At 39.3% G+C, this 23754-nt stretch overlaps 1 protein-coding gene across 5 annotated transcripts in view; it reads right to left on the reverse strand.

The window, feature by feature from the left end:
• Positions 1-23229, reverse strand: part of SEMA4G (semaphorin 4G) — a 102995-nt gene extending 79766 nt beyond the window's left edge. Inside the window, exon 1 of one of the 5 annotated variants that reach the window (XM_034439953.3) lies at positions 22669-23229. The gene's annotated coding sequence lies outside the window, so the exon portion shown is untranslated. Of the gene's footprint in view, positions 1-22187; positions 22561-22668 lie in introns of those variants that run through there. The other 4 variants (XM_034439954.3, XM_034439952.3, XM_060682936.2 and 1 more) reach the window with 4 other exon arrangements.
• Between the last annotated feature and the right edge of the window lie 525 nt (positions 23230-23754).

Consider the following 23754-nt stretch of genomic DNA (forward strand, 5'->3'; position numbering starts at 1 on the left):
CAATATCTGTTGTTAGCTGCCACATTGATGAAACTAAAGTACATCTGTCTTTGGCTCTATGATATTTACAAGTAGAAAAAATAACACCGATGAAAAATTAACAAATCATCAGAAAGTCTTGAAGAATCCTTCAATCAAATATACCGTTATTCATATTTGGTCTTCATTTTTTACATTTTCAACAAACAATACCTCATAATTCATCCAAAAGTTATTATATAATGAAATATAAATATGCAATATGGAAGCTAAAAATATTATCTTTCCTCAGGATCACAAATGAATCTAAGGCAAGATACATACTTTTAGCGTGACTGGCCCAAAGCGTGACTGGCCCAAAGTCACCCAGCTGGCTTCTATGCCTAAGGGGGAAACAGAGTTCAGAGTCTCCTGGTTCCTCAGCAACTCAACCACTACACTAAACAGTATGTTGAAAGCAATTTTAAACAAAAGAAATGTGGCCAATGAAGAAATTGACAAAAGAGATGGGGCAGTAATTCTGATAGCTGTATCACAAATCTCTTTCCTTAGTTCAGTAACAACTGAAAAGCCATTGATTCCCTGTCTCTATTACATAAGGTAACAGAACATAGTCAGATTCAATATAAAGGAATCATGTCAATCAAAAGCAGTAGATAAAGATTAAACCTGTACTTGCACAAGCATTGTCACATTTCTGTCACATATTGATCCAAATGTTCCTGTATTTTCAGATTTTCTCCCTTCAGAATTTGAAATATGGTATTTCCTTTTGGTGTCTCTTTTCCAAATAGATCAGATGGCTAAGTATCTAGCGTAAGATTCAAATGATTTTTATTTTAAAAAATGTGACTGTATGTTCACTACATAGAGCTTTCATCACACATAAGAAAATAAGGAAAGAGGGATCCCAAGGGAAACCAAAATTATCTATGCAAGAGTGGAACAAGGTGCAGGTTTGATGTGATGTGCTGCCTATCTTAAAAAGGGCAAACAAAGGAAGCAAATGTGCAATACTCATTTTGAAAAGAGTACCGTGATTTATACTGTGCCCAAAATTGTGTGAAAAGTGTGAGTCAATTGTGAAATGCAACCGGAAAGACAAGAATGATCTAAATCTGATCTCATTTGTTAATAGTTATCCTTTAGTTGCGAAAGTACATGCACAGTTAAACTTTGGTATGTGCAATTCTTTATGAGACATAAAGGACATTCTTTCAACTCATAAGGAAAAACAAAGGTTAATCTGTACCCAGGTGCTGCTGCTATCAGACCTCATGGAGTTTTCAGTAACCTGCAACACATATGAAAGAACAGTCTTTGGCCTGCCCAGAATCTATTCAAACTCTAGGGCAGTCATGGTTAACCTTTTCGGCACCAAGTGCTGAAATGAGCATGCACACATGTGTACATGTGCACACCGGAACCTGGAAGAGAGCAGCTGGCTGGTGCGCATGCCGACAGAGAGGGCTCTGTGTGCCATAGGTTCGCCATCACGGCCCTAGGGTAATTGGAAAAAAACCTTAATAAGAAAGCCTATATAACATAATGCAATCTACTGTTACTCAGACTGACTGAAGGACAGATTGCAGAAGATGTCAAAGGAAACTAGGTGAGGTATTCAAAGCACTATTTAACAAAGACATTAGGATTTTGATTTTTCTCTTTGAGACCAACATTAGGGGAAAGCACTAAGCACTAAGGACCAGGAAATAATGGAAATTTTAAATGATTGAATTTAATAAAAGCAACACTATAGATCTTTTGTATTGTATTTCCAAGCTTGAGTTTTGTCTAAGGAAGGATAACCTGACCTGAAGCAAAACCAAATTTAAAAAGTCAACATTCCAAACGAAGAACATGGCTACCACATTGGCACCAATACCAATAATAATTCTTGATATGGATCTAAAGCAATTCTTGCACTCATAGTTTTGAATGGGAGTGTAGTTTCCTCCTCACTGGCAAGGCAAGCTGCTGCAAATAAACAAGCAGCAAATCCTATTCTCACTCCTATTCAGTGGTGGGTTTCAAAAATTTTTACTACCGGTTCTGTGGGTGTGGCTTGGTGGGCGTGGCATGGCTTGGTGGGCGTGGTGGGGGAAGGATACTGTAAAATCTCCATTCCCTCCCCAGTCCAGGGGAAGGTTACTGCAAAATCCCCATTTCCTCCCAATCAGCTGGGACTTGGGAGGCAGAGAATAGATGGGGGCGAGGCCAGTCAGAATTTTTACTACCGGTTCTCCAAACTACTCAAAATTTCTGCTACCGATTCTCCAGAACTGGTCACAACCTGCTGAATACCACCTCTGACTGGAACCCATAATACTTATACTTAGTGGGAACGAGTAGATTTCCTCATAGATAGGCTACAACTTTAATTCTTTAATTCTTTAGAACTGTCCTTCAAAGTTCTAAATTAAGAAGTGCTGAAAACACATCTGAGTCTTTATTCTGGATTTGGCTGCTACTACTACAGATTCTATTAAACAAAAAAAGTAAATCCAGCATGCCTGAACTCTGCCCATTCCTGCCCTAGGAAATTTCCGACTTTATTTTCTGCATGTTATCTATTTCTTTTTTCCTCCCAGCTAAAGGATCATATATCTCTCTATTAGTACGCATAAGTAGTTTGCTTTCTCAGCGGAACTGAAAATGTAAGCTGAAATGTCTTTTTGCAACCTGTTGACCTCATAATGTAAGGGACTGAATATGGGACTGTAACTCCTGGCATTCTTAGCCTATTAACAAAAATATGTTAAGATTTGGAGGGAGGAGGAACACAGAGAGAGAGAGAGAGAGACAGATCTCTTTAAGTTTGAGAAAATGGTTTCTAAGATTCATATTAAAATGGCTAAACTGTATTTGGCAAACCTTTATCACCTATGAAAAAATATCATGGCATTTGCCACGTACCTTGCATATCTAGACTGATATAAACTGCATGGGTGTGCCACACTCACACCCTTTGCCGTTAAAAATCATCCAATGTTACTAGGTCTCTAAAATGAAAACAGGCTTTGAACTTTGCTACTCTACTTGTTTGTTCCTATAGAAAGTGATTGGCTGATGATAAAACACTCAGCTAGCTCTGACTTCCAAAGGAACCAGGCCAGAGCACTCCCTTATCAAAAAGCAAACACTGACTAAAGTTTAACCAAAGAGCAGAGCAACATCAGTGCAAGCTCCTTTTCTCTGTCATTTAAAACAGAATAGAGGGCAAGATCAACAATGGGCCAGCAGGGCAGTTCTTGGGCTTCTTCTTGAACAAGGGGACTGTGAAAATACAATGTCTACTCTTGGACACTCTTGCAATTGTATCATCTTCCCAAATGCTCAACTGCTGGTGATCAATCAGCAGCATTTTGCCTCTGAGAACAAATTTTAAAAAAATGTTTTTTGTAAATGAAAAAATGGGCTAATGTTGGCTAACAATGTGAACACAGAGAATTGAAATGGCAGGAAGTAAGCTACTTGTCTTGGTTTAGACTGGAAAGTCCCTATCTTACTTGGTAAAGGAGTAAAGAAGAAAAGAAAACCTCAGCTTATGTTTCTAGTTATATTACTCCAAAGTGCAGTGATACTTAGTGTCACTGCGCACTACTCCCCCTCTCCATAGGTTATTACACAATTACTGGAAATTGGAATTGCCCTGAAGGTTACATGTAGGTTAGTTACTGGGAAGAGCTAAGGGCAGGAAGGGAATTATATTCTTGAAATAATTAACCTAAAACACACACCCTTCTCATACGCCAAGCAATTATTCCTGCTAACACCAGCTGTAGTCTATGAGCATCATAAATTCATATGCACATACAACATCTAACTCCCTCCATAAATGCTTCAGGTTATTCTCCTGTCCTATTATTCTGCCTCCTTTTGAAGAATGAATTATTTCTTTTAAGAGCATTTATTAGGGCTCAAAGAATCCACTTCCCTAACACAACTCTTCCCAAAAGAAAACTCAATAATTCTTTTCATCTGGACAAAGCCACTTTTCTGGTTCTTATGTTTTAACTCTGTCCTGGCAAGCAAATTAACAAAACCTGTGTCAGCAGAGACCCAAAACAAAATCTGGCAGCTACAGTCATAAAATATAGTCTTTCTTTTGATATCCCTGCTGAAAAGGTAAACCATGACTGCACAGATTATTCACTAGCTAAGCATAGTGTTTCTAATGCACTGTATTATTTCACCCTATGCATTGTTAACTGTATTTTTGCTTACTGTAAGGCACATTGGACTTTTGATTGAAAAACAGCATAGTGCTGATAGACAGAGAGATGACTGATTGATTACAGAGCCGCACAAAAACATTGTATATAGCATGGTGCTTAAAAATAAATAAGGGGGTGTAAGGACAAACAAAATTTCAAGGAATAGCCACAATTTAATTTTCCAATCTTAGTAATGATTTATGTTTCTTAATTCCAGAAGTGTCAAGAAATTCCGGGAGACCTTTCCACATTGTGGGTACTAGTATTATCAGTCAAAAAGCACTGGCTAATTAATCTGTCTTTCTTTCCTTTACACAACCTTAAATAAGATAAAAAGATAGAAACAGGAAAATATGAGAAAACAATACTGGACCAGAGGCCAAGTGATTGCGTAATTAACTTTCATCTAGAAAACCGATCCCCTTATGTCTTAAGAGTTATGTAAAGATTACTGAAACATTAGTGTCCTTTTAAAAGTAAATATGTCTTTTGAAGCAAACTGATTAACTAGATAGAGAACAGACCTGATCAGTATTAATTCTAAAGCCAATATCAATGCCAAAAACTATAGTCTTTTTCTCTTTTTTAGCCAAATTGCATATTAACATATTTTGTGCTCCACTGAAACAGAAGTACAATGTGAATGTTAACGATGCAGATCAGCTATCAGCCAAACAACATTAACCAAATCTCTGAGCTAGCAAAGCACGCAAAAATCCAAGTTATAAAGTTCAAAGGTTTTGCTTACATGTCTCTTTAAACTGAATACATATTGGAGGCATGCTTGACTAGGTTGGAAGCTGGGAGTGTAATGGAACATCCAATAAAATCTACAGCTATGGGAAAAACACATCCAGGAAGCCAACTCAACACAAAGTTAACAAGAATATGCCTGAGAAGTTCCCGGACGGACTGAAAAATTCTGAAAAGCCATTTCCTTCTTTACATTTTATTTCAAGTGAGAGATTTCTGTCTGAACTGACAAGTTTGCTAACTGCACTATGGTGGCTATTTAAAATATGCAGAAGGGAAGAATATCTTGAGAGGGCTCCATATCTGGCTTCTTTACAGTGAAAGACATTGGATTCAGTATCCCAAGAGTCCCATCATCCATTTAAAAACAGTATTGGGTTTCTAGAAACTAACACAACAGCGTTTGGAGAAATCACTTGAGAAAACTGAAGCAGGCCTTTGTGCATCGTTACCAGCTGCTATGGGACAAGGTATTAATGGTTTACATAGTTTTTCCCCATTACTAGCAATTGAACTATGCAAAAATGGGAAGCATCAAAAGGTTCAACTACACAGAGTTTTGTTAATAAAATATATGGAAGAACAAGTCCTTAGGGAAAACATACAATAGCACTTTCTGTCTCGTGGCCTTGGGCAGCCTTTTCTTGACACATTACTGCACACATACACACCTGGTTTTTATGCTTTAGCAAATAAGCTGGCATTACAGCTCTGGTTTAGGCATTGGAGACCTATTCTAAATGTAACGCACATATTTACTTGGAAACAATACCCAATTATTTAAAGGAGTTTATTTCTATGTTACACCAAACCAGAAGCCATTTCATGCCATACATTTAGCCAGCAGTATGTTGCCTACTTTACAGTCATTTTTGCAACCTCTTCATTATGTATAATGAAGCTAGAAAAGGTAGGATTCTCCGTTTTATTATCGTAAGAACCCTCTAAGTAGAAGAGATAGAAATAATGACAAGACAAAAACCATGACTCAGGAGAAAAGTGTTAGGGATGAAGCTCAGAAAATATCCATGAAAGAAAGAGAAGTTTTCTCCTGGAACAATGAATACCCCAGCCAGTATAAGATTTCTGTGTCTTTTTAATTTTTTAACCAGAAGATTAATAATTAATTTTAGTTTAAAATGAGTAAAATCTAGTATTGTTGGAAAACCAGATGCTGTATAGAATTTCAATCTCCAGAAATCCAGGGATTTATATGAAACATTTGTCCCACCAGTCTAGCATGTAATAATGAAGTATTATACATAAAAGGAGCACATCAAGGTAAAGTTAGTTTAATAATATATATCACTGAGTCTTAGGAAGTAGAACCTGCCAGAGCACAATGACAGAGACATCAGAAAGTAGGTCAAATTCTGGCAGCATGCTGACAGCTAAAGCAAAAGCAGCCTTCCATCTCCGTATCAGCTTAACCTCTAGCATCACAATTAGACTTAACCATCTTCTTCATCCTAGTGCCCTCCAAATGTACTAAACTACTTCTATAGTCATTAGCCACAATGGGCATGCTGGCTGGCTGAAGTAGGCATCGGAGGGCAAAGCAATTGGATGGTATCAGGTTGAATAAAGCTTCAGTGGGGCATATGAAGCACTGAAGGTAAAGTGCTACCTTTTCCAGTGGTATCTGATGCCCATAATGGCTGGTGAATCAGAGCGAAGATAATAGTAGGAGAATCTAGGGATTACATTACTGTATACTAGTCAAAACAACGAGAGCCTGATATTTCCCCAGCTTATCATTTTGAAATTTCCTAAAAAATACTTTAAAAAATGCATTGCAACCAAACAGAATCTCACTAAACTTAGCAGTTGTGTCTTCTTAAAGTTGCTACAATATTAAATTCTGCACTGAAAGAAATGTGAAGTTTTCATCCCTCCCATACCGTTTCTTGAATAAAGAATCTCTGTCAGAACATTATGGAGCTTAGTTTATAAGAATATTGAAACAAAGCTTATTATTGAAACACGTGTTTCTTACATATGTTTGTGCGACATATATTTTAAATCCAAAACCACCCATTTTATGCTTAGCTATCTGTTTTCTGTTGGAGATATTACATTTTATAAGATGAAACAAAATTCACAGTGAAGTACTTCCCAAGTTTTTAATGTTTGAAATATGCAGTTTCTTACATAATGAAATAAATAAAACATTTTATTGCTTCTCCATCCATACTTCGCTGTAAGCAACTATTGATTACAAGGTGTCACACTAGGAATATATAAAGTTACAGGCGATTTTATGAAGTGTTTTCGAAGCATTATTTCAGTGAATCTCATATATAATTGGGAATATCCTTTTACATAAGTGGTATATATTAGATTTCTGTACCCTAGATCAGGGGTCTCCGACCTTGGCAACTTTAAGTCTGGAGGACTTCAACTCCCAGAATTCCCCAATCAGCAAAGCCAGAATTCCCCAACCATTGTACCTTCCACTGGAAGGTACAATGTTGCAGGGTTCTCGTCTCTGGAGGGTGTGGGACATCAGAGTTCTGAACATCTGTCTCACATAAGGCCACTGGGTCTTATGTCAGATTATGATCATGCAGATGATACCAAATTATTCATCTTGATTTTGGATTAACCAGGCAATGTTAACAAGGCAAAGAGCTTTGGTGGCGCAGCAGACTAAAGTGCTGTTAAATAGCACCAGCTGCCTGCAATTACTGCAAGTTCAAATCTCACCAGGCTCAAGGTTGACTCAGCCTTCCATCCTTTCGAGGTAGGTAAAATGAGGACCAGGATTGTGGGGGCAATAAACTGACTTTGTATAAAAAAGAACACCGCTTAGGGGGGGCGAAAGCCCTACTAAGCAGGTATATACAAAAGTACGAAGGCTATTGCTTAACGCATTGTAAGCCGCCCTGAGTCTCCGGAGAAGGGTGGCATATAAATCAAACCAATAAATAAATAAATAAATGTTGTCAAGGTCTTTTCAAAGTGTCTGAAGGTTGTGGGGATAGGATGGAGAGGAGCAGGCTAAAGCTTAATCTTCACTAAACCGAGTGGCTATGGGCTTTGGATCCCTTGTGGTTAGGGAAATTTCATCCTTAATCCTGGGGGGTTCCACTTTCTTCTTCAGTACTAGTGTGTAACTTGGAGGTCATTTTGGACTCAGAGCTACTACTTGAGGAGCATGTGGTAGCTGTAGTATTAAAAGCCTTTGCATTAACCCATCTTGTTGTTCCAACTGAGCGCCTACAGAGACCTTTCAGATACTCAGCCATTTCATATATGAACTATTGCAATCCATCCTACATGGGGCTGCTCTGGAAGTTTCAACTTTTCCAGCATGCCTTTGTCAGTCCCATCTGTAATGAAATGTGTGAATGACCTTGGAAAAAGAGGGGGAAAGATGCTGTCTAGGAAGCAATAGGACAAGAGAAGCAGGAGCTCAGTACCTTAATGGTCAAAGAAAAAAACTTAAGGAAGGACCCACCAAAATTGATCAAGCAGTTAAAAGGCAGTGGGAAGTTTATGACTTCAGACTTACAAGATTGTGTTAATGTAGTCTTACAATGAAGTAGAATTAGTTCATCTAGTCCTGTTTCCTGTCTGGTTTAACTGAGAGGGCTGGCATATACGACAAACACCTTTGCTTCCTGAGCCACACTAGTTATAAATAAGTTTCTGGGTTCAATTCAAGGTGCAGGTTATTAATTTTAAGTGATACAAGTCTTAATTATCTAAAAGGCCATCTGTTTTTCGTGGCTCTTGACTATATAATTTTTTCGTGGTTTTTGGCTGTATAACTGGGCAGAGCTGGCATGTCCCAGGTCTCACCCATTAAACAATGACACCTGATGGGACCTAGGAAGCATATCTTCACCGTTGTAGCGCTGGTCTCTGGAACACCATCCCTGAGATATGCCTAACCCCTATCATGGCCATATTTAAAAGAACCCTAAAAAACAACTCTTTTCCCAGGTTTTGTGTTAGAATGTGTGTGTGTGTGTATGTGTGTGTGTATGTGTGTGTTTGTGTGTGTGTGTGTGTGTTTTAATGGTTCACTCTCCTACCAGACTTCTGGGTTTTAACTGTATTTTATTATTGTTTTTTATTATTTGTTGCCCAGAGTTATTGTAAAGTTGGGAAGCCTTATAATTTTAATTAATTAAATAAATACAAGTAAAGCAGCTTTTGGAGCTGGCAGGATTGACGGAGGAAAAATGGGTCCTTGAGATCTCCTGGATCCATATTTATACACCATTATAAGTAATCATCAATAACCAAGCACCACTGGGTATATATTTCTCCTTTTCAAATTTTATTCTGTTACTAATCCAAAATTTTCAAAAGAAGAGAATCTTTCTTGACAGAGAAACGCAAAAGATTAAATTGGCCAAGATGGGACCTGCACTATAATTAAAAAAACATAATAAAAGCCTCTGTATGAGACAGATGCTTCCATCTTAAGAGAGGCTGTAATGAAAACTATACAGTATAAGAGACCTACTTTTGCCTTAGGAGTTGTAATTGCCTGTGGAATTACAAGCCATTCTCAAATGTACTGTCATTACAAAGATAGAAGTCTCACAACTGCAAACACATTTAGAAGATGCTCATTATCTGTACCCATTGTAATTTATTCATGTATTGGCTATACTGTTACTTTGACACTACTTGTTTCATTCAAACACATCTAAGTGTGATTGGTGGACTCTATTGGGTCCCAGAGGGACCTTAGAGTTTTATAGCATTTTGCCTGAGACCTTGGCTGGAGCCTGGAATAGGCATGTGATGGAAGACCTGGACTAGATTGCTCCTATGCAGTCTCTCTCTGTGTGCTAAACTCAGGGTGCTCCTTGGTTTTCTGAAGAATTCCAAGGGATGAAAAACCAAGAGTAATGCATAGAGTATAACTGAAAAAAGCCAAAGAGTTAATCTGATCAAACATGAGTAAGAGCACATATTAAGGCCTACATTGTGATAAGGGTGGTAAAAGTTTCTATTTCTCCACCCTTGCACTTTCTGCTGGCCCTGTTTAGAGTGACCTGCTATCTCTCACGGGGGCCTGCGCCTCAGGCCCATTCCCAGGGCTGTAGTGAGGAGTTCTCATGCTATCTGGAAGACAAAGTCAGTTAGATTCCCTCAGAGATGGACTCTGACTGGAAAAGTTCTAATGAGTTGCCCACAGAACAGTCTTTTGATATTATCCCAACTGAGTTTGATTCTGTTATGAGGAAGTAAACAATATCCTTTTGTTTGTTAATTCACCCACCTCTTTGTGAGATCCTGGCCCTCCTGGATTATTAAAGCAGCCTGAGAGGTGACCACAGAATGGGTTTATGTGATGTTTCAATTTCTTTGAGAGTCAAAATGGTCTTACCAGCATTGAAGTAGGCAGTGGTATGCCCCCTCAAGAGATAATCGCTGGACCTTTCACTGTTGGAGAATTATCAGCCAATTTCCAATCTTCCCTTTCTGATAAAGGTTATGGAAACGGTTGGATAACAGCTACAGAAGTTCTTAGGAGAAATGGATTATCTGGGTCTATTTCAATGTGGCTTCAGGTCACAATACAATAGAGAATTTGTATGGGTCATGTTTGCTGATGATCTTTGGTGAAGCTGATGCTTTTTGATCATTTAGTGACTTTTAATACTATCAACTGCTGTATTCTTCTGGTCTGGCTGTGGATATTAGGAATGGGAGGCACTGGGCTAGTGTGGTTCACCTCCTCAGTGATTGGTTCCAGGCAGTATTAATAGGGGGACAGGGAGATCACATCTGCAACCCATCAGAAGTGGGGTACTTTAGGGTTTAACACTTGCCCCTCTCCTGTTCAACATCTACATGAAACCACTTGGGGAGGTCATATGCCAGTTGTGATATCATCAGTATCCTGATGATAGCTAGTTCTACATTGCCACCCTGAGTGGCACATGTGAAGCTATCAATGTATTGACCCAGTATCTGGAGGTTGTTCATTTCTAGATGGGGCAGACATTCAACTCAATGCAAATAATACTGAGTATCTCTGGCTGTTTGGATTGCCTGAGTCAGAAATATTACCACCTTTGGTTTTGGATGGAGCTGAACTGGTACACAACTTGGGAGTCCTTCTGGACTTGCAGCTTGAAGAGCATGTGGCAAGTATGGCCAAGAAGGTCTTGGCATAGATTCATCTTGTGTGCCAGTTGAGCCCTTTCCTTGACTAGGAGGACCTGCAGAAAATCACTCATATCCTGGTCACCTTGCGATTAGATTATTGCAATAGGTTCTACATGAGGTTATCCTTGAAGACATTTAAATCACAGAAGAATTTTGAATCACTAAAAATGAAAACAAAGAAAATAATTTTTAAAAAGTTAATTGGTTCCAATAGGTTCACATTTTTTTCAGTCATATATTTAATAATTGCCCCCATCTGCCGTATTACTGCCAAATTACAATCTGGTTAAAAAAAACTTTTTGGTATCTCAGCAGAGAGGGAACCCAATGTTTTCAGCAGATAAAATGGCACTGGATTATCCCACGCTGTTATAAATAACGTATCTTCTGAAGGAAGGGGAAGAATTTATACCTTGCCTGTCTCTTAACAGGAGACAGAGCCAAGATCACTAAAGTGTGATAATTCAGCTAATGGATTATCCAAAAGTGAATAACCCATTATAGATTAGACACAGAATATTAATCAACTAAAAATTATTTAACCAGTTTACATCCTTGATGCTATGGTAATCATTATCCAGCCCTTCCTGTTAAGTATAGTTCTTTTTCCATTCAAAGCTACGCTGAATGCATTGCTGCTGACACATCCCAGAAACAAAACTTCTAAAACCTATGATTTAAGACCTCACCTGAAGTCAGGTTTGAAAGACTATTTTCAGTGATTGAAAACTAATCTCTTTGGGGCAGCCACTTAGAACAGGTTTCGATGGAGAAGCTGGTTCAAAGACCAGCAGTATGAAGAAGGTGGGCTTTACGCAGTGGTGGGATTCAGCCAGTTCGCACCACTTCGGGAGAACCGGTTGTTAACTTTCTGAGCAGTTTGGCAAACTGGTTGTTGGAAGAAATCATTAGGGCAGAGAACCGGTTGTTAAACTACTTGAATCCCACCACTGGCTTTACATTTACCTTTTCCACACTGCCACACATGTGGGGTGCTCCCTGTAACCCCTATGCATCAGATGCTGCAGGACTCTGAATAAATTCAAAGCAATAAGGCTCCTGAAGGGAGCCAGGCCGGACATTCCTTTTACAAGTTGTGACACAGGGATAACAGTGTCCTGAATTGTAACTTTTCCTTCCCTTGTCCTCTTCACCAAATAATATCCCCATTATTTAAAACAGCTATGAAACAACTATCATTTTGCTTCATAGGTATAAAAAAAATGAAACATTTGAACCTGATCCTAGCACTTATTCATAGGAAAGTAGTTGTATTCCTCCATATTACAGGGACAAAAAATTCATGAAACATAAAGTAGGGTTTTTTGGACAGGAGACAACTCACTGCTTCATGGATCTTTTACAGTGTTAATATCTAAGTTATTGTTTCTTTACAAAATTTGGGTTAAACTATGGAATTTCCTGATTTATGATGGGGTGAAAACCACCATTTAATTTTAAAAGAAGACTAGACAAATGGGTGAGAGATTAGCCTACTGGTGGCTGTTAGTGTTGATAGCTGCATGTCTTACATACCAACAGTAGCTTCTGTCCATACATGTGGGTATACCAAATACACCCAAATGCTGCCATGTAATTCGGTGTGTCATAAAATGCTACATTGGATAAACTTTTGTCTGATCCAGCAGGGATGTTTTGATGCTTCTGATGATGATCTCACAGGATTTTCATGACAATCTATTCCATGGATCTCTCAGCACAAGGAGCAGATGGTCCAACCATCTGGATGTCTTTTACCATTTGATGGTGTTTCTTTTCAATGTCTACTAGCTAAATAGTTTATATATTTAAGGATTGTTTTATCAATGGATTCTGCCTCCCTATTTTAATGAATGCGTCTTATTATGATGTTTTTACAATGTTATGAGCCATCCTCAGTGATGCAGGGTCAGGATAAACATCTGCATGCATAAATAAATAACCAACAAGTAAAGCTTTTGTCTAAATACGTGGGGAGGGGACTACCATTCTTTCACTACTAAGAACAATTTCTCATTTTTATGTTTTTTTAAAATGACGAATCCATACTTAGAAATTCCACTCCACTCCATTCATTTCTTTTCTTCCACTAAAATTCCTATTAGGCTGATGCTCCAACTAAAGACCCAATTTTTTGATTGTATGTTACAGTGTTTGTAGACAATACTTGCTAAACTACCAGCAGTACAATTTGGGAAGGCAGTGCACTCAATAAGACCAAGTTGTCTCAGAGGATAATAAACTTATCTACAGGTTGGAAAAAAAAGGCAAGCAAAACAATTGCTAGTACGAACATTTTGCATCAAGCCTGTCCACTTTGCATTATTACTATGTCACTGCAATCCTCATCCTATTCAAATTCAGCCTCAACTATGGAAACTCCCTAGATGAATTTGGATCTATAATTTTGTCTCTTATTCCAAACTAATTCACAGAGTTGTTTTTCCGGGCATAAACTGAAGGGAACTTCTCAACTCAAAACCATTGTTCCTAGGGAAAATTGAACAGCTCAATAAAATAAAATAATAAAATAAAATATGCAAACATTAAGCACAGTCCCTGCTTTAAAAAAGGGCACATGTTCTTGACAAAAGCTGGGTTCATACATGACTTTAATGTAACACTTTTGGGTAAGAGGTGTAAATTCAATGTGATAGTCATTCCTTCTTTTGAATCTCTAGTTTGGAAAAGTTTCCTGACGTTATTAACAATAAGCTCTACAAATGCCTATTCCTGTAGTTTTTATGGTATGTAACGTATTTCTACTTGCAAAAATCCACAGTTTTATATTTGAATTCTCTCAGAACTTATGGATGGACAAATCTGAACTTTGTTTACTTGTTTTTGATTTATAAGTAGCAATTAAGCTTTTAGATATGTAGACTAACTCTTAGAATTCTGAGCAATAGAGATGCTGGCCATGAAATCATAGGAGCTAATGTCCACCTCTATGGAGAGTACTCAATCTGGATGTCACAGGTTGCTTCTTTTAATAAAGGCCCATCCTTCTAATACTGAACCTGGCTGCCTTAAGCACTCCCCTTAAAAATAACAGTTCAGATATTCTTACCTGAGTAGAATTATAACAATGGAACACCAAGGTGCATTCATAACTGTTCACACCACTAAATTCTGCACCAGCTGTAGCTTCCAAATGCTCCTCAACAACAGCACTGTGTGCAGTACACTGCAGTAATCAATTTAGGAAATAACTAAAGTGCAACTCACAGTGAGCACAGTTTCCCGGTCCAAGAAAAGTGCAACTGGCACACAAGGCAAATAGTGCAAAAGTCATGATTGTCACTTGTTCCTCAAAAAAGGGCTGCAAGTCCAGAAGGACCCTAGGCTCACATAGCTGTGACCGTTACAACATCCCTACAGCCATGTGATTGTGATTTGGGTAATTGACAACCAGCTTGCAATTACATTGTAGCAACTTGTGGTCATGTGATCACCATTTATAACCTTTACTACTGCCTTCCATCAAGCAAAGTCAATGTGGAAGTCAGTAACTACCATTGTAAATTGTTGCAGTCAGATGTAAACAACCAGATCCAGATGTGAAGAGTTCAATTAGCTACTTTATTGCTCATACTAATTACACAGAAATCTTCCCAGACTAGCAGTCTGCATCTGGGACAGATTAGATAAGGATCCACAGCATTCAAAGGGGGTGGGGGATGTCAGACCATGCCCTCTTATGCCTACATAATGACTCCAGATGAATTCCTCGCTTGACTTCTTTCTCTGGCTTGGGATCTCTCCAACATTGTAGTCATTTGATGTTGCACTTATGACTCCATTGCTTAGCAAATGAGTTCCTGGTCCCATTTATGTTGGTAAGGGAGAACAACCTGTATTACTTCCTCCCACTCCCACCAGAATTAATCCACAAGCACAATTGATACTCTTTTGGTCCTATAACCTTGTCTGAAACCAGACTGACAAGAGTCCAGATAATGATAGCCGTTTCTTCTGAACTGTAATCAAATGGGTATTTATCCAGTCTTTGTGTGGTTAACCCATTATGACAACAGATTTTTTTTTTTTACTTCTTGATTTTATTCTTAGAAGAACACATGGAGAACATTGGCCTGGAGAATAGTAACAGATCTCCTATATTCATTATTGTTTGATTCTTCCACTGTTACCACAGTTGAATCTTCCTCTACAGAAGTTTCTAATTAAGTTCATAGAATGACAATTCTTTCAGAATGCAGAGTAGAAGCTCCTTTCCTTTCTATAGTGCATAGCCATGCAATTCTTTTTATTGAAGTCTACCCTTGATCTTTCAATAGCATACCATTGGGGGACTCAGTACTTCAAGTGGGTAGGATTTCATTATTTATATATAATTATCCTTCAATGTTTCTGTTTGGTCACAATTCAGCAGAAACAGAATACCTCAAATGAAAAGAGCACATCTTGGTTTAACCTGGAGCAGAATGTGGCAGCAGCATGATGAGTTGGCACGATGGCTCAATAGTTAAGTCGCTGGGCTTGTTGGATAGAACATTGACAGCCCCAGGTTCAATACGCAAGCACTGCATGATGGAGTGAGCGCTTATTCCTGCCTCATCTCCTATCAATTTAGCAATTCGAAACATGCAAATGCGAGTAGATAAATAGGTACCACTTCAGTGGGGAGGTAACAATGCTCCATGATGTGATGCTGGCTACATGACCACGGAAATGTCTTCCGACAACGCTGGCTCAACAGCCTTGAAATGGAGATGAGCACTGCCCCTAATAGTCTGTAATGGCTAGTGGAGTGAAATCTGCAGAGATTCCTTTACCCTTTACCCTTTTTTAAGTATGTGATTCTATGATTTCCAGTTATACTCCTGCTGGTGTTTATATATGGCTGTATGTGGCTCTGAAAAGCAAAATATTTGCAGCTCAGTGTGGAAATGAAGGTTCCTTGGTCTCTTTGAGCTTGTTTGGGTTTTTTCCCCCCAATCATTTCATTACCCAAACTAGGTAACATCATCAGTGCTGGTAGGGAGTGAGTTTGCGCTCAATGTATATTCTAGTGCCTTTCCCTTTCACTGTTGGTGGGAATGGTCTTGGTGGTTCTTTGATTGGACTGTATACGGTTTTTTCAGTTGTTTGAGCTGATTTTTTGGAAAAATCCAAAGATACTGGGTGCGGTTATTTTGCAAGTGGGAAGAAATGATATGACAAAAGTGTTATGGCAGAAGTGTTAAAAAGCTAATGTGATAATGAGAAATTGCAAATGCCCGGCATTTTGTATATTTATACTTTGCTTTAAAGTTTATCAAAAAGGGAAGCACTGTAAATAATTTAGCACTGACGTTAATCTGGTCCTTAAAATGCACTTGAGAAAGTGATATATTTGAAGCATCTTCAACAGCCAATTGGATGAAAAGTCTGGGTGCAAGGGAAATGAAAAAATGAAGGAATTATGAAGACCAAAGCAATGCCAATAGTTAAGCCCACTCAGATATTTCATATTGTTAAGCTATGTTGGACTACTTACTCTCATCAACTTCAGGATCAGGGCCAAATACTATAGATTGTGCCAAGCTGACTAGTCCATATGATATGGTAACATATTTCAGTCTGCTATTAGAAGCAATCTGCAAACCTGTTGACTTATGTTACTATTACAATTGGTAGAAGAGCTAATAGGATTATATTACAAGAAGATGGCTTCAAGATAATTATTAATAGGTGTAGAGAAGAACAAAATTATGGATAAATAAATTAGTTATAAATATTTTTCTATTCATTAGAGTTTTCAAAAGGTTGGCTAATCTTCAGTACTCTGTGTCAAAATCTTGTATCATTACTGATCTTCTTTAAAAATTAATGCCTATATGTACGCTTTTTTTATAGATTTTTAAATTTACAGTGTTACTAGTAAGGATTTCTTAGAAACAGCCTCTAGGCTGGATTAGGTAACATGATGGAGAGATATAATTAAATCTCCCATCTATATTTTAGCAAATATTAACCATAGGGGAGCCTATTCAGACTGGAACCCTTTGCTGGGTTACCAATTAAAATCTGAATCGGTTGGACAGAGGTTATTGGCAAGAAACCTTGTAGACATTCAGATAGCAGAACGAGTTATGAAGTAACAGCATTCAGAAGGTCAGTTCAGATTCTAACATCTCCACTCACTACCAGAAAAGATCCTGCCTGAATCCTGAATAGCCCTGCCAGTCAGGGTGATAAATAAGCCAAGAATCTTGCTTTTGGCAGAAACACCATGATAGAAAATAACAGTGAAGCCATGCTAAACTTGAGCTCAGACTCCTCTCTCTGACCTAGATAATCCCAACCCCCCCTCTTTGTCTCCCCTTCATCTCTTATCAGATCTTGCAGTTAACAGGTGCAGTTTGAACCCCAGGATCCAAGCATTTTTAGCCAACCACAAAGAGCCAAAAAGAAGTGAGAGTCTGCTGTCACAGTCTGCCAAAGGACCTGCAGGGTGAGAAAACTTCAATTTGTCATTGGTTCAGACAGATGGAAAGTCACGAAAAGAGGGCATCAAGCAGTCTTGGCCATAGAGAAATGGAATGAAAGAACCAATTGGAGGGGAAACCGTCAAATGCTCTAAGATAGCGCTGGCTGGGGGATTCTGGGAGTTGAAGTCCACCCATCTTCAAGCTTCCAAGGTTGAGAAACACTGCTCTAAGTATTAAACTTTAAAACAAAGAGAAGAACTACAAAAAGGAGGAAGTCTTTCCAGCCTCTTGGAGATAAACCAGCAGTGTAGATTTCTATACTAACCAGCATCCTATCTTCACCCACTCCTGCCCTCAAAAATCAACTGCCATGGAAGATGAGGGCCAATTAAACAGTTTCTTAGGAAGAACTTCTCTAAGAACTTCTCCCTTTTCTTTTGCACTTCCCTCTTTAGATTACAATTTTAGGTATCAATTTTAAACATTGTTTAAACATTTCATTTAAGATAGTAAAATGAGAATCTAACAGTGATTGATTCTTGATTCTCATGTTGCAATTCACTTAAGAAGTTAAAGGGGTGCAGGTTGACTGGATTGCCTGTGAAGAGGTAGAATGTAACAGATTTGACTGAATTATGTTTATTATCTTAGGGCTGAACCAGAAGGCATGTTGTAATGGCTACATTGGGATTAGGATTAATATAGAGTCTAAATTAGTTTTATCTTTGAGCAAAATTTTAGGAATGTCATGGTGATTATTCTGGAGCCTGTTTTGGTAAGTCATAATGGGATCTATCTTCCCAGCAGGAATGATCCATGGTGTTTAGGTTCTAGAACTGGTACAGCACTTCCAGCTTTCTACAGCTGATTCTGAGAGAGACATGCCTGGAAAGTGAAGCTGACTTATAGACTCAAGATGCTAAATTTGGGGAGTCCACAAAGATATTCCTCTCTGTAGGCCTAACTGATACCCCAACATGGACGCTCAGATCTGGGTGAATGCCAAGTATGGCTGGACACCCCAAAAGACCAATTTGGACATTTTACCAATACTGGGTTAGATGGATCAATAGTCTTATTCAGTAGTAATCAAGTTCCTGTCTTTCTAAAGCAACAATACTACCGTATTGAGAGAACAGTGCTAATTTTTGCATGTCTGTTGAGAAGTTTTACTGTCTTAAATGAAATTTACTCCCAAGTAACTGGAGGTAAGATTGCAACATATATATTCTAACTTTAGATGAAGAAAATTGTTTAGAAGGAAATACCTGGATAGATAGTGTTTCTGTCCTTGCATTATTGATATACAATTAAAACATGATGTTCATAGAATAAATACTTCTATCAAATTCAGTTTTATATAAACATATAAAAAAGGAATAAGAATTGCAACAATCTCTCTTAGGGATATAACTTAGAATCCATTTGTTCAAGCATTCAATTAACTGCTAAAGAAATAAGTTGCTCTCCCTTAGCTATTGAGGGAAAATTATCTAATTTCCTTGTTTCACAAGATAGTTGTAACAATTCCCTAAGGTGAAAGATTTGTCATACTCCCAATTCTGTGGTATTGCCCTAAATGCAAAAACAGGAGGTGTTCAATACTGCAAGTCAGCATATGTCATACTCTTTGTTATTATAAAGCAGAAATGCCCTCCTTCTTGCGTACTGGCCAAAAATGAGTGCTCTTCTCCAAATATCTAGTATGCTTGTAACTATCCATCCTTAACATGGCAAAAAAACAACAACCTATGCTAGCATTAAAATTGCTTTCTCTATTGCCTGTTTCTTATCCTACCCCCAACATTTCTGTACCTAGTCACTGCCAGCTAACTAATGATTCCAAGATAATGGAAAATCTTGGGGCTGCCCTTGGATGGTGCTGGAATAAGGGGGAAATACTCTTTTAAATTATACAACAAGGACAACTTAACTGTACTCATGAACTGCAGATAAGATGATTTTAGTGGCAGACAACAGAAAAAAGAAAATGCCAAGGCAAGTTTGTGCTACAGTTCGGTCAAATAAGGAAAGGTACTATGTATTCCTATCCTATAATGAATTTACCCAAGAACTCGTGGACAATTTAGTTCCAGTTCAGAGGATATGCCTGGAGTAACTGGAAGATCATATTTAAGGCAGTTTGTATAGCAATAGAGGCCATAAACTGCCAAACTGGTAGAACATCTTTGCTATACAGTGCTCCAAAATAAGGTGCTAGGGCTTATGCAACTATTCACTACTAAACCTTTAAAGATGACTATACCAATTATTCTGAGTGCTTCTGGTAGTTTCTTCTTACAACAGTCAGTCTGCCAAAAAAGGCTAAATAAATCACTCCATTACAAGAACCCATTACATTTATAAAGGAAAAAGGTTCAGATGGATTTGTAAGAGAAGGAGGATAATACTGCACAAGAACCCAGCACTGCAAGTTTAGACAAAAAGACAGGAGGGAAAATGAGGTGTTTTTCTCTTTCTTCTACACAAATGGAAGATAATAGATCCATTACATCATAAACTTGTTTAATACACAGCCAACAGGAAGGAAGAGGACCTGCAGCAAAACTGGCAAGATAGGGGATATGTTTGGTAAGGCACAGGCAAAATATTTAGCATATCATTTGAGACAGTTCTTAAAAAGGAAGAACAAAGAGAGAATCAACAATAACAGAAGTAAATAATCTGTCTTTTCCATAGTTGGCCGTAATAGATTAGTTTCATTAGTAGTAATTTTATGCATTTCTTCCTTTGTCCTGGATTCCTATTTGTGTCTTGCAAGCTTCCTGCTGATATTAGTGAAAGAACTGCAGTAGTCTGAAGTTTTCCAATTCATTGTCCTCAAAAACAAACATATAGACCAGGGGTGTCAAACCCACGGCGTCACGGCGATGTCACATGACATATCGAGACTTTTTCCCCCTGCGCTAAACCAGGCGTGGGCATGGCCAGCGTGTGACACATCTGGCCCGCAGGCCGCGAGTTTGACAGCCCTGATATAAACCATCAAGTAAACCCAACAAACTAACTTTAGTAACCTTTCTGATAGAAAAAAATGTACCAATTCAGGATCCTACATCACTGGCATAGGCAGAAATTTTAGTGACTGGGGTCAAAGAGTACAAATGTATTTGTGGATATTGATTAGTATAAAATGAAATAGTAAGAATCTAAATCCACTTTTCTGTGGAAGCAAATTCAACAGTAATCACTTTTGAAAAATCACAAAAAGGTTTATGCAGCAGACATTCAACCACCTTCATTGTAAGCACAGAAGCTTACATAGTTAAAAGGGAATGGTGGGTTCATTACCAATTTTCATATCATCTTATGCCTTCAGAGGACAGTTTGTCCTATTCTTTAAGTATCTGAAGGTCATTTCACATAAGATGTTTTCCTCATTAGGTTATGTAACAGTGCAGATTTTTTAAAATGAGGACCAACATATAAATGCTTTAAATAGGTAAGTACAAAACCATGTACTTATGACAATATTTCAAGTGTTTATTTTATTAGGTGGGTACACCCAATGAGAAAACCCCCCTATTATCAGATCCATTAGAACCATAACTGGAAGAAACCATTTAAGGTTTGGTGCAGAACTCCAAATGAAAGCATCCACTGGCAGGCTGTCATAGTTTAGCCTATAAACAATGAACATACCCATGCACACCTGTGTAGGGAAAGTAAAGTGACATTTGTCCGGTGATGCATATACAGTAAACACATCACTGTCAACTTCCTCTAATTATGTCAGTAAAAATGATAACCCTTTCTTAATAAAGTTTCTAATATTTTAAAGAAGCAACTCAGTCTGCCGCAGCTCTTACCAAAATGCAAGACACTTATTTTTACAAGTTTCAAAAAACAAAACAGCTGGGGCAATCTCTAAATTAGGATGAAGCAAAATCTCACAAAAGAGCATATAACTCTTTGCCACATTTTGGCAGGCCTTAATGAATGACTAATAGTGAACTTAGGATAGTTTTTCCTTCTGATTTTTTTTTTTAAAACTGATTTCGGAAAAGTGCAGTTCCACATCCTCAGTTTCAAAATAGTATTTCAAAACAAACACCTTCCACAAGGCACAGGCTTTTTGATATTTGGGTAATTTGGTCACTCTGCCGACCACTGCTCTCCTCTGTAATTCGTCAAGCTCTCCAGCGCAGAAGCATCAACTGTAGTGCAAACTCCTTCTATAGATTCCTGATTCAGTTATTTCTATGCATTGGCTGGATTTCCATGCAATCCATGCCTCAACTTTATTCTGTTCTTGGAGTCTGCTCTATCTGTATGCCGGTTTTTTTTTTCTTCAGCTGTAATGCTAAGAGCTGCCATGCCCGGGACAAGTCTATCCCTTAAGTAATCAGTGTCATTCTTGTTTTACCCAATGCCATACTCAGATCTAGTATCTGAGTCCCACATTCTGCCTCTCTAGTGGCTCAGCCTCAGCTTATTCCCTTGCCGCTCATATACTGCTAGCTTAGCCTGCGACCCCTTTCCCCAGGAAGTCTTGTCAATGTTGTGCCTTCTCATGGGGGGACATTAGCCACATATCATCCAACTCTCAAGTGCTCCAGTTCCTCCTACGGTATTTCCCTTCCTATTCTTGTCTTCAGCAAGGAGACAGCAACCCGAGGCTCTCCAGGTACAGAATAACCCTCCTTACCTCTGACAATGCCAGGGCTGGCTGGCGCTTACAGGAGTTGCAGTCCAAAGAGCCTGGGCTCTGGAGAATAGCAGGCTGCTTATCCCTTGTCTTAAACGCACATTCCATACTTTGGGTCTTCTCCGACTAGCATCACATACGTTCCGACGTACATCCCCACCACCACCTAATCGTGACACGTGACTAGCGCGGACCCCCCCCCCCAAATCTACAATATTCCTCGGCTTTTTTCCCCGCCCCCGACCTTTTCTTGCATCCAGGTATAAACCCGCCCACCTCCAGATCGCAGACCTCAGCGCCCCCCCCCCCCAACACTCCGCCCCGCCGACACACCAGCGCATATCGTGGGGACTCTCCGCATCCCCCGCCTCTTACTCCGAAATCCCTCCAACTATACACCCACACACGCGCGCAACACACCACCGCAGAGCTTCGCCGCTCCGCCTCACCCGCCAAGGAGGTAGTAGCCCCCTTGTCTCACCTGAGCTCCGGCCGCAGCTGGAGGTCTACCTCTCGGCCCACACGCCGCTCGACCCAGATCCGCTCCTCCGCCGCTCACAACCCGAGCCGGTGCGGAGTGAGCGGCGGCCCGTCAAGGCGAAGCCGCAGCTGGGCAACCGGTATGAAAACCCTGGAGGACTCTGGGGCGCCATCTAGCGGGCTCCTGCGGCAACGGCGGCTGCCCTCCGAAGGCTAGCGGCGAACCTTAACGAAGGTCCCGAGCTTCCGGGTCGTGGATTCGGAGGAGACTTCGTTAGAGTTAGGCATTTTTTTTTCTCTCTGCTTTGTTTTATTCCAACAATTTTTACGCCGCCCAATAGAAAGGGTTTGGGCGGTGTACAATGTCAAAGGAGCATCACTATCGCCTCCATTAAATTCAATCATAAATACATTTTAAAACAAACCGCACAATTGCCCCCTAGCATGGCTTAGGCAATAAAACTGTCTTAAAAGGAAGAATTTTAGCCCTTGCTTCGATGCTAGGAGACAGGAGCAATGTGTTTCTGGGACCAGCATATTCCATACTGTATAGGCAACCACTGAGAAGGTCTGCTCGCCTCACCTCACCAAGGTGGGCCTTGAGCACCTCCTCTCATAGATCAGGGAGATTCATACTGTAACCCACAATCTGTTACGTGAGGGAGAGCTGTGCCATATATGGCTTTAAAGGAAATCTGTAGTGTTTACAAAGGTGTCTCATAGGTGTGTAGGGATTTTCTATAGTTGTGGTTTTCCCCTGTTAGTCTGGTCCAGTGATGAAATCCAATTTTTTTTTACTATCGGTTCTGTGGGCATGGCTTAGTGGGCGTGGTGTGGCTTGGGAGGCGTGGCAGGGGAAGGATACTGCAAAATCCCCATTCCCACCCCACTCCTGGGGGAAAGATATTGCAAAATCCCCATTCCCACCCCATTCTGGGGCCAGCCAGAGGTGGTATTTGGCGGTTCTCCGAACTGCTCAAAATTTCCACTACTGGTTCTCCAGAACCTTTCAGAACCTGCTGGATTTCACCCCTGGTCTGGTCACTATTATTCGTTTGTTTAAATTTATTGGCTGCCCATCACTACA

This window comes from Pantherophis guttatus, chromosome 6 (genome assembly GCF_059756535.1).
Source record: "Pantherophis guttatus breed Tessera chromosome 6, ASM5975653v1, whole genome shotgun sequence".
Classification (NCBI taxonomy): Eukaryota; Metazoa; Chordata; class Lepidosauria; order Squamata; family Colubridae; genus Pantherophis; species Pantherophis guttatus.